We start from the raw sequence: 11,583 nt of genomic DNA on the forward strand, positions 1-11,583 counted from the left end.
TTCTTATCCTTGTCATTCGTAGATTTGTCGTTTATTCGGAAAGGGATGAAGCAACGAGAAACGACGGTATTATTGGGAATACTGACATTAATATCATTTTGTATGGGACACGCTGTACTTCAGATTAATGAATTCTGGACAGAACCTATCATAGTATGGATTGCTATTGTTCTACCTACAGGTATGTGGAGACCTTTTAATATTCACTTTCGATCAGCACGAATCCAACAAACTTTAAACACCGACAATTAAGTCCTCACAGAAGAAATGTACTATCTCGCACTTCCGAATGCAGTTATTAACTATGCTTTTCTAGCCAAGGGACCCGCACTCATTGCGCAACGCCAATGGCATGTACCTGTAAACGAACACATTTACCTAAAAGCTTTTTGAGGCCATTTTGTAAGTTCTTATAACGTATAAACATATTTTATATGGACGTATTTTATTTCATCTGTTTAGATCAAATCCTTAGCTGAAAGATGAAGTGCCACTCGCTATTTGATGAAATGAAATTTAATTTTAAGAAAGCGCTACCCGAAAGATCCTTACTGAAAGTTTTCAGCAAACTATCTGCTTCCCTAAAAAGGCTAGCTGACCACTTTCCGTTCCAAACCGTCAAACAAGCACTTTCATCCCCAGAATTCAAACTATTACTGGAACATGGCTCACGCTGCCAAACTAACAGATTTCCCAATTCAGTGAAAAGTACCTCCACTTCATATCCCTTAAATGAAATACTTGCCAAATTCCGTGAACCCAGTTCAATTTAGTTTCCCAGCCAACTCTTACGCATTGCAAAACCCACTTCAACAAATCAATTCCTTTACAAACTGACCCCTCCTCGTCACAATACCAGTCCCCTCGTTACTTCACACGATATAGCAACATATTCGTCCACTATACAAGTGTGTGGTAGGAAAAGCAAAAAGGCATTACATGACGCAAATTGATCTCCCTAAACTGAAACAAACACAAGACTAACCTTCTTCCAAACTTCATTGTGTAAGCAAAATTAAAAGACGTTAACATTAATAAAAGGTTTGGGTTGCTTTCTATATTGGAATACATATAACCTGTGACCTGAACTTTACAACCACAGTCCAGACATCCACCGTAAAGGGGTAATATCATGGGAATTGTCTTAATTTGACCATAAATTCACAAAAAACAATTCAGAGACTTTTTCATTCATAAATTGCTTCTGGATAACTGCGGTGATATAAAAATCAATGAAATGTTACCAGAAAAATGAGCTGCAATAAGTTATTACAGAATGACCTAAGTAGGATTTTAACATTGCTACGAAACAATGCGGAAAAATTCCCAGGTTATCACATCCGAGCGTTGGCCCTAGTAAGGGAAATGGGCCCACACAACTTAAGTTATTACGGAATTCATCTAAGATGCAAGGGGAGAACTTTTAAACATGTCAAGACTATTCTCTTCTTCTTATTTTCAGCAAAAAGCATTGGGAAAATTATTAGAACAGGACTGAAGATACCAACGAAACGACCGCTGCAAAAAAACAACGCACACAATGATGCCTTATCACATGGAATAACAACAAACATTGCTTTAGTAAAGAAAATTTATGTAAGAAAACAGTACTGCAATTAATCGAAGAAAAACTGAATTTATTGTTAAAATTTTTACATTTATATAATTGATATAACTTGAATTATTGTTAGTAATAGGAGAATTTTCCTTACCAAGTCTGGGCCCAATTGTTGAAAAATGGTCATTAAAAGCGTTAGAAAGCTCACTAAGATTAGAGATAACGGCGTCATTCAATTTCAATTCTGTCACCCTTGTATTATTTACAACACCGGAAGTAAGCTCATTAAAGGTTCCGTTTGCCACGTTTTTCCATAGGCAGCCCAAGCTCCCGTCACCAGACAGCCGTTGAGAATTTCAACGCGTTATGACACTTTGTATGGGAAATAAAACACCGTCGATTATGAAGCCTAAAAAATGCTCAATTTAACGTTCATTCAATTAAAGGAATGAAAATTTCCTATAAACGTAAATAAGGCTATGATCGCTGATACCAATATGAGAGACTCCGGAACAGGCAACCCTGTCAACATAATTTGTATAAATTAAATCAATTAATGTTGACCTGGATTCAGTTATACGAATAGGTTCAGTTTTTACGCAAAAACATGCTGCTCCTTTAATAAGCTATACGCTATCATTCTCAAGGGCAAACAATATCCTACCAAATGCTTTCCCTTTCACAGCTCTTTATGTGGCAGACGATCAAGCGTTACTGTGCAATAAGAAACGAATGTCCTGAACATCCAAGGCAGAGGTGCATTCCTTGCGCTTGATAGCCATCAAGACGTAGATCCAAACTCGTGTGACGTTAATATTTTTTTAACCAAAGTAACTGTGAACACGCGCCGGGGGGACTCACACGGCCTCCGTCGAACAACATCGTCCAAATCTTCTTTAATACAAGATACAACTCGACCGAATCGACAACTCGAACATGCGTCTAAGTCCCGCAAAAGAGAAGCACTTCTCCATTCGACAACGGCCGTATCAATTGGGTACGATTCGTACGAATCGAACGCATCGACAACACGGAGAAGGGTTTCTTGGCCTACAGCGTGTTAAAAACATTCTAAGTTCCCCTAATGTGATGCATTTCTCCATTCGACAACGAGTCGTGTCACATGGGCACGAATCGTTCGAATCGAACGAATCGACAACTCGGAGAAGGGTCTCTTGAGCTACAGTGTGTTACAGCTATTCAAGTCAACCTAATGAGATGCAATTCTCCATTCGACAACGGGTCGTATCACATGGGCACGATTCGTACCAATCGAACGAATCGACAACTAGTGTTAGACATATTCTAAGTCCCCCTAATGAGATGCATTTGTCCATTCGACAACGGGTCGTATCACATGGGCACGATTCGTACGAATCGAACGAATCGACAGCTCGTGTTAGACATATTCTAAGTCCCCCTAATGAGATGCATTTCTCCATTCGACAACGGGTCGTATCACATGGGCACGATTCGTACGAATCGAACGAATCGACAACTCGGGGAAGGGTTTCTTGGCCTACATCGTGTTAGAAATATTCTAAGTCCCCCTAATGAGATTCAATTCTCCATTCGACAACGGGTCGTATCACATGGGCACGATTCGTACGAATCGAACGAATCGACAACTCGCAGAAGGGTTTCTTGGCCTACATCGTGTTAGAAATATTCTAAGTCCCCCTAATGAGATTCAATTCTCCATTCGACAACGGGTCGTACCACATGGGCACGATTTGTACGAATCGACAGCAACTGCACAGCCTTTTTACGACTCGTATCTATTCAGGTGTATTGGACAACCCTCGATCATTTGCACCTCCTTGAAGACGCTTGCTCGGTTGAATTAAAACATGTAAAGTAAAACAATAATCCAACATGACGCGTTTTTTCCCGCCAAATGCCAAACCTTATGCTGAAGTCTGTTTTTGTCCCTGCGGTAAACGGCAAACGGCAAACCGCTAAAGGCTAACCGCGGTTTGAAGTTTGCGGTCCACTTTGAAAACGCGAAGCTAAATGTCCCTAATAGACTCTGGTGTCTTTTATCTATCTCCTTGGAAAAGAGGTCACATCAAAACGTTGATAGCTAAGGAACCAGGTTCACCTTACAGGCATTGTGTGCCGTGGAACAATTTTGGTAGCTGAATTCATCCTATCAGACCGTTACGACAAGCAATGCGAATTTCCATAACAAAAACAAACGGTCGACAAGCCTGTCAGTTGAAGGTGGGTCTTAAAAGTCACTGCACAGAAGGAGTGACACCAGCGATATCAATGCGCCTGTGCGACGTCTGTGTATGGTTCTTTTTAGCGAATGTTTAGTATTTTTAGGTTAGTAATCGTTACTAATAATTTGCTGGCTAACATTTCAAAAGAAGGACGTTTAATTTTTTTAAAATTCTGCACGCTCGGGTGTAGCCATTAAGTCTGATAAAACCCGAAACGAAACATATAATGCCAAACAATAACTTTATGATCTGTTATTGTAAATAAACATTTCTTTGACACAAGATTCCTCTCGAACCAAGCGCCTTCAAAGGGGTTCGAATCCCAGCCCTTGCCTTCCAAGGTTTACTCAGCTTTCAATGTTTTAACCCAGGCTTCTTCTCGATAAATGCCGAGCAAGAACTGTGCGGGACACTGTTGAAGTGACTGTCGACGTGACTTATTTCGGTTCTCCTTCGTGTATTCTGGGACGATGTCGCGTTAAAAGTCAATGGCGGGGGTGTTACACGCACTAACTCCAACAAAATTCGGGCAACAACATGTTACATTAAGAATCACCCTGTGCTTTATGTTACACCAGACAAATTTAACAACAATGTTGCGTTTAAAATAGGTTCATGTAACATCACCTTAATCGAGATTGGAGCGGCCCACACCCTTGCCGCGTAAGTAAAAGAAGCCCTTGGGTTGCCTTCGACTGAGTTCGGCCTTCTTCATCTCCTGTCTTTTCCTTTGACAAATGTTCGTTAAGTTGATTGTTTCTCTATTGTTTTAGGCGAACACGGTAATTGTCGTGCGAGTGATAAAGGAAATGGTATTAATGCAACATACATCGCACAAGCAGATGGAACAAGCCAGGTGAGATAGTTAACATCTTAAACTTCTGTCTTTTGGAAAGCTCCAGTGCAAGTTTATGTAAACACATTTTTTGTTGCAGGTTGGGGATCAGAGCGTGCTTGGTGTTGATGCCCGGGTTGGGTATCACGTGGTTATTTGGTCTCTTGACACCAGTACACACTGCGTTTCTGTATGTTAATGTCATTCTGAACTCCACTCAGGTATGACTTATAATTACATACTAGGTGTTGACTCCTGGGAGAATTCTCGACACTGATGTAAACCCTCGACTGCGTCTCGGGTTTGCATAACTGTCTCGACTTCTCCCAACTCCCCCTCGTGTTTTGATGAGGCTATGGAAACACGGAAAACCTCCTCTATTGCTTAAATAGCTCGCTCGCTCGAGATGCGCCATTTTTTAAAAGTGCTTCATTAGTAGTTCTCGAACCGAAAAGCACAGTGGTTCTCGTTCACCAATTCTTTGCATTAAAACGGATTCTGGTCAAGAAAAGGTACATCTTTCATTTACCGCCCGTGAAAATGTGGAAGGCCGTGACAAGATTTAGAAAATCGCTCTTAAAAACGGCCTCCATACTGAAATTACCCTGCAAGCGGTTGGTCTCTCCTACGCTTCCCGAGAGAGAAACCACTGCGAGCAACCGTTTGATTTTCCAGCGAGCATGTGCGAAGTACGTCACATCCCACGTTATGTATTTGACATCACTTCGTCTTATTTCGCGGGAAATCTCTACACAGCAGTATCACCCAAAGGCAGCAGTTACGTAGCTGAACGCACGCGCAAGCGCCAAAACAAGTTTACTAACTTGTTTTACCGGTTCAAATTTAATTTATTCGTCCTTGGCGCTGGACGGCGGCTCACTCAAAGAAACTAACGCTTTCTCGCAGTGGTTTCTCTCTCGGGAAGCGTAGCAGAAACCAACTGCTCGCAGGGTATACTGAAATAGTACAAGGAAAGGTTACGTTTATACAAACGTTGGCCGTGTAGCACTTATATTTTAAACAGAGTTAACTGAATGGAGTGTAATGTGAAGTGCTAGATTTCTATCCCATATGAACCATGTGAGCGTTAGCCCTACTGATGGAAATGGGCCCACACCAGGACAGAGAAAAACTCTGACCAGGGTGGGAATTGAACCCACGACCTTCGGGTTAGATCTCCGCCGCTCTACCGACTGAGCTACAAGGCCAGACGGGAGCAGGCCGTGGGAACTGAGGATGTTAAAGTCACGGCAATGAACATGTACAAGTACAAGGAAAGGTTACGTTTATACAAACGTTGGCCGTGTAGCACTTATATTTTAAACAGAGTTAACTGAATGGAGTGTAATGTGAAGTGCTAGATTTCTATCCCATATGAACCATGTGAGCGTTAGCCCTACTGATGGAAATGGGCCCACACCAGGACAGAGAAAAACTCTGACCAGGGTGGGAATTGAACCCACGACCTTCGGGTTAGATCTCCGCCGCTCTACCGACTGAGCTACAAGGCCAGACGGGAGCAGGCCGTGGGAACTGAGGATGTTAAAGTCACGGCAATGAACATGTACAAGTACAAGGAAAGGTTACGTTTATACAAACGTTGGCCGTGTAGCACTTATATTTTAAACAGAGTTAACTGAATGGAGTGTAATGTGAAGTGCTAGATTTCTATCCCATATGAACCATGTGAGCGTTAGCCCTACTGATGGAAATGGGCCCACACCAGGACAGAGAAAAACTCTGACCAGGGTGGGAATTGAACCCACGACCTTCGGGTTAGATCTCCGCCGCTCTACCGACTGAGCTACAAGGCCAGACGGGAGCAGGCCGTGGGAACTGAGGATGTTAAAGTCACGGCAATGAACATGTACAAGTACAAGGAAAGGTTACGTTTATACAAACGTTGGCCGTGTAGCACTTATATTTTAAACAGAGTTAACGGAATGGAGTGTAATGTGAAGTGCTAGATTTCTATCCCATATGAACCATGTGAGCCAAGTCACGGCAATGAACATGTACAAGTACAAGGAAAGGTAGCTCAGTCGGTAGAGCGGCGGAGATCTAACCCGAAGGTCGTGGGTTCAATTCCCACCCTGGTCAGAGTTTTTCTCTGTCCTGGTGTGGGCCCATTTCCATCAGTAGGGCTAACGCTCACATGGTTCATATGGGATAGAAATCTAGCACTTTACATTACACTCCATTCAGTTATACTGAAATAGGTCAGTTTTTCAAAATTTTCAAGTTTAAAAGAACAGTGGCACTTTCTTAAATTCTCTTGTACAAGTTAAATGTGTAGATACAACCTTGCTCTTCAAAAAGCCCCCCGTGAAAGTTAGGATTACGACTCTGGTAATCAGAAGAAAAAAATTGGCAATACTTGGTGGCTTAAAGTTAAGGAGAATTCTATAGAAATTTGCCGAATCACTTAACTTTAAGCGAGTTGGAAAAGGAACTGTTTTCACGGAATTTTCCGTTGCCACTCGCTAAGCGACCTGAGAAACCGTTCGTGAAAACACGGCCAATGGACCTGAAAAGCCCCTCTGGGAAATGGTCAATTAAGTATGTATTGTAAGTGTGTATTTAAACCCCGTGACCGTGCAATTGCGTCGCACTTTATTCTTTGATTGCACTCACGTGACAAGACGACCATGTTGGTGCCAAACAAGAGAAAAAACTACAATAATTGTAGCATAATAACTGGGTCAAATTCCCAGAAGACTTTTTTATTACTGTTCTTTTCACCAACGTGGCCACCATGACGTCAAAATACGACTGAGAAAATGCTTTGATAGAATTATTTGATGACAATTCAACCCGATCCTGTAGTAATTCCCAGTGTAATTCTTTTATTCTTTCCCAAAGGGGTTCTTCATTTTTGCTCTTCATTGCTGGCCAAAAATGAAGAGGTAAGACAGAGTTATTTAAGGTTTTTTGAATTGTAATTTTCAGTAAATTATACAAAAATACTGTAATTCCAATGCTTTGCCAAATATTTCGAAGTGATTCTTCATTTCTTTCCCCGGGGGGAAACATGTAACGTCTCTTCTAGTACAATCGCGAAAATGCTCCATTTCCACAATTTAGATCCCAGTAGATAGTATATATGGCGGGTCAATTAATTGGCCACTTTGAGGTCGCGCGGGAGACAGGGTCGAGAGTCTTATTGAATTCATTTGTGGGAGTGCTTTGGGGAAGAGCCAGTTTGATCTGCAAAGCAAAAAGACTTTCGTATACTCTTGTACGATAACGATTAACTATCTTTATAATTTAGTAAGTAAACGTCGCATGTATCTCAAACTCACTGACCTTTTGATCAAATCTTTTCGTTTTCGGGACAATTTTGCATCTTGGCAGCCATCATTGCACAATATTCTGGTGGTTTAGGAAGCTCAGCTCCTGGTATATTGTTTTCTTGTAATTTGAGTTCTTGCTCCGCGCACACAATGATGAAAATGAGTCTCCCAATGCGTTCACAGTGCAATTCAACAAGGCTGTTTCCCGTACATGATGATGTATGTTATATGATAAGAAACGTCAAGTTAAAATGCGTTATAATGTTTACCACCGCAGTTTGCTTTCAATTATTGTTTTGGATCAAGTTAAAATGGCCGAAAAACAAGAGTATTTATAATTCAGTCTCGTCGCATGCACTTTCGTTATTATCAGTATCACGCAAGTATTTCCTGCCTAAATTCCTACAAAAAAGCTGCGTGAGGAACATTAACGGAAACTTTTTTTTCTGATATAGATCACGGATGTCTACATCGACGGAAGAAAGAAAGCCACAAAACAGCGACACATGCGATCAACACACACATGACACCTAGTCTGGGAATCGAACCCGGGGTACATTGGCGGGAAGCGATCGAGCCATCGTCATCATATCTTTAATTAACCTTCGGATTTTAGAGTAGCTTGATTTAGCTTATATCATCGAGAATTTACCCTCCCTACGATGATAAACCACATAGGACAGACCGCAACACTAGGAACTTCATGCTGTACTCTTTGCGAATAGTGTGTAGGTTATTTTTGCTCGACAGGGGGCATTACCCGTAGCCTCCATCTTCCATATTAACACTCTAAGTCAACCCTTTCCCTTCTCTTGTTATTTTTAGAAACACTTTCAAGGGGGGCTTTAGTGGGTGTTTTCACAATAGCCAATCATAAGAGACCAATAGTCATCACATACGTATGTGATGTATGGAAGCCACTTCACGTATGTTCTCAGTCACATACGTCAAAATATAGTAGTTCTAGAAATAGAAAGATACCCGCGGAACAAGGTTGACTCAAGGGTACAATACGTATGGAAGCTTCGGGTAACGGGATCCTGTGCAACTACCATTGCGCCAGCTCTGCTCTCACGATTTCCTAGTGTCATCTCCGCTTAACTCCTGGATGCTTCGAATTGTTCGTAGAAGTTTAGTGATCTGGAATAACAAGGAAAGAGTTTAAAAATGTACATTAGCGTCGTAGATCTTAAATTCCCTCATACGAGGAACCAACCCTGTCACAAACATGTTTTAGAATGGTGTCCTGGTAGCCGCCGCCGTCGTCTTTCAGAAAGCTCCTCCATGGCGTCGCAGCACCCGCAGAGGGATCCCTAATCCCTCAAGATGTCTTGTTCCCTTAACAAATCAAACTTCGGTTGGATAACTGGTTTGATACCCAGCCCATTAAAACGCATGTTGAATTTATGGAAGAATAACAAGATTTTTGTTTAAGAGGTTAAACAAGATATGTTCAAAAAGACCATATCTCAGTGTGCGGCCATGCACTCTCTTAACTCCTTGAAACGCGAGCCGGCTTTCATTCGGTGCAAATGAGACTTTCTAATTGCTTAAAAAAATAATAAGAAGAAGTAAAACATCTGTCATTTTAGTAGTACTTCCGACCTTCAAGATTTCAAAACTTTCAGGCGGAAATTTCTCCAGAACCGCCTACAAGTTAGCGTCTCCGGCGTTTGCTTGACTTCATACAAAGTAGAGGAACTTAGCCGCACAGCTAGGGTCTTCCTTGTGCTATGAGCGTTTTTGCCAAGGGAAAATCCTTATATCATACAAACACCTACTTTTGGAGGATCACGGCCAAGTAGTAATTACCCGAACGTACTGCTTATTTTGGAACGCACGAGCTCTTTTTAGACGCAAAGGATCGTAACCGGAAGTTATATATACAGGGTTGAGATTAGCGCATTTCAAGGATGACTACCACACAACGTATTGGTTATGGCCATTGGTAACCAAAGATTAGCGATGATTGGAGTTTTTGGTTTTTTTGGTTAGCGTTACACACCGGCACACACCGCTCCCGGTAGACCCACAATAAAAACTGTCGAGCGTTTTCGGAAAAGGTCGGTCCGCGACCTTTGTGGGAGGTCACTTTACTTGCCAAAACACCAGGCAAGCACAAGTTCACGCAGATATTCATCTAGCTGTATATGGAAAGAGTGCGAGGACGATCTATGGGTCTGGCAGCAGCAACACGATAAAATGACTGAGAGGTCAGAAGACCTACACAACTACACAAAGAAATTTAAATTCTCATGAGACTTCTTAGCGACTTATACCAATGACGTTGTAGAAATAGAAAGGCGAACCTGTAAGGTAAAGTTTAATTGTAATTCTGCAAGTTACTGGTCAAGAGCGATGAGATCACGTGTCCTCCCTTTGATGTGCCGTACACGTCCTCATACAGCCCTACCCATGATATTCCAGATGTGAATGGCCATTCGCCTGCCTTTTTTTAAACTGACTGCTCGATTTCCGCGCGCTATCTCATATGAATTCTTCCATCCTGACGAATAACTTGCTGAATTACAATTAAACGTCAACTTACAGGTAAACCTTGTTAAATTTTTAAATTTTACTTGGGGTACCATCTCGTCTCTCTAGATATCTTACGCATGCACAGGAAAATTTTGACAGTCCCGAATCCTATACTTTGTTCCTTCGCCCAATCAAAATTCAGGGTGACACGTCTCAATGAAATTTGGCCGATGATTGGCTCATTCTATAAATAATCGGTATGCAAGATATGGGGAACAACGGCTTTGCACGGGAAAAGAAAGACGGAAATCTGAGACCTTTCTTTTCACCGCGCACCGGTGTCTCAGTTGGTTGAGCACCGGGCTGTCACGCGGGAGGTCGTGAGTTCAACTCCGGCCGGACCAACACTCAGGGTCTTTAAATAACTGAGGAGAAAGTGCTACCTTTGTAATTACATCTGCAGATGGTTAGACCCTCTAGTCTTCTCGGATAAGGACGATAAGCCGGAGGTCCCGTCTAAAAACCCTTCTATGTTCATAATCCTGTGGGACGTAAAAGAACCCACACACTTGTCGCAAAGAGTAGGGCATGTAGTTCCCGGTGTTGTGGTCTGTCTTCTGTGGTGTATCATCGTTGGGAAAGTAAATGCTCGGAGATATTAGCTACACCAAGCTACTCTAAAATCTGAGGGTAAAGAAAGATATATGATATGATATGATATATTCAATATGGCGGAAGCATACGCTGGCCTGACGTCCTCTAGCACCTGAGGCCGAAAATTATGGGTTTCAATGACCTCATGCACCCGAGAAATATCTACACCAAATCGCCAGCAAATACGTACCGAGAAATTTGACTACTTTAGAAGGTTCGCCAAGGAGACTTCATCGGGGAATTTTAGTTTGAACTTTAAAGATCCCGGCGCTTTGCGAGCCTTAACTTGTGCTTTGTTAGAACAAGACTTTGGCCTGAAGCTAAATATCCCGTTAGATCGACTTATTCCCACAGTTCCTCTTCGACTTAACTATATCTTGTGGATTGAAGATCTGCTTTCGTGTCTTTCAAAAGTCTATCATCACGAGACAGTTCGGGGATTTGACGTCGGTGACGCTTTAATCTCGATCAACATTCGCCGGCAACAGTGCACTGTTACACTCTGACCTCATAGATTTTGCACTGTTTCCAGCTCAGAGA

At 42.0% G+C, this 11,583-nt stretch overlaps 1 pseudogene; it reads left to right on the forward strand.

Annotated features, from left to right (window-relative positions):
• LOC138046614 (latrophilin-like protein LAT-2) overlaps positions 1-11,583 on the forward strand; it is a 50,482-nt pseudogene that overhangs the window by 21,781 nt on the left and 17,118 nt on the right.

Source organism: Montipora capricornis, chromosome 4 (genome assembly GCF_036669925.1).
Source record: "Montipora capricornis isolate CH-2021 chromosome 4, ASM3666992v2, whole genome shotgun sequence".
Taxonomy (NCBI): domain Eukaryota; kingdom Metazoa; phylum Cnidaria; class Anthozoa; order Scleractinia; family Acroporidae; genus Montipora; species Montipora capricornis.